The sequence below is a fragment of the Apaloderma vittatum genome, unplaced genomic scaffold (genome assembly GCF_000703405.1).
Source record: "Apaloderma vittatum isolate BGI_N311 unplaced genomic scaffold, ASM70340v1 scaffold2234, whole genome shotgun sequence".
Taxonomy (NCBI): domain Eukaryota; kingdom Metazoa; phylum Chordata; class Aves; order Trogoniformes; family Trogonidae; genus Apaloderma; species Apaloderma vittatum.
In genome coordinates, this window is record NW_009711928.1 from 1 (window position 1) to 384 (window position 384).

Sequence of the window (384 nt, forward strand, 5' to 3'; positions counted from 1 at the left end):
TCGCGCGTGGAAGAAAATCTCCTTCCAGGTGGCTGCATCGCTGCACCAGACCTACTAGCCGGCTCCTGGGGTTAGTGCTTTGTGGACCATAGCTTCCATCCAGGGACCTCTCGTGGACCAAAGGATCTGGATGCTAGAGTAGCTGCTTTGAATACGTTGATTTCCAAATGCCCTGATTTATCGTTATCGTCCTAACTGTCTAGCCAGCCTCTGGAAAGGATATTCTGGGATGAAAAAGGGGAGGAAACAAAAAGGAAGCAAAAAGATTTTTGGTTAATACTGAAAATTACAATGATGTTCAGAAATTCTGTTGCCTCGAAAATATGTGAGCAGTTGTATTTTTCTCTTCCCTCTCTGTTTTAGTGGCTGGGGCGGGGCGGTCGT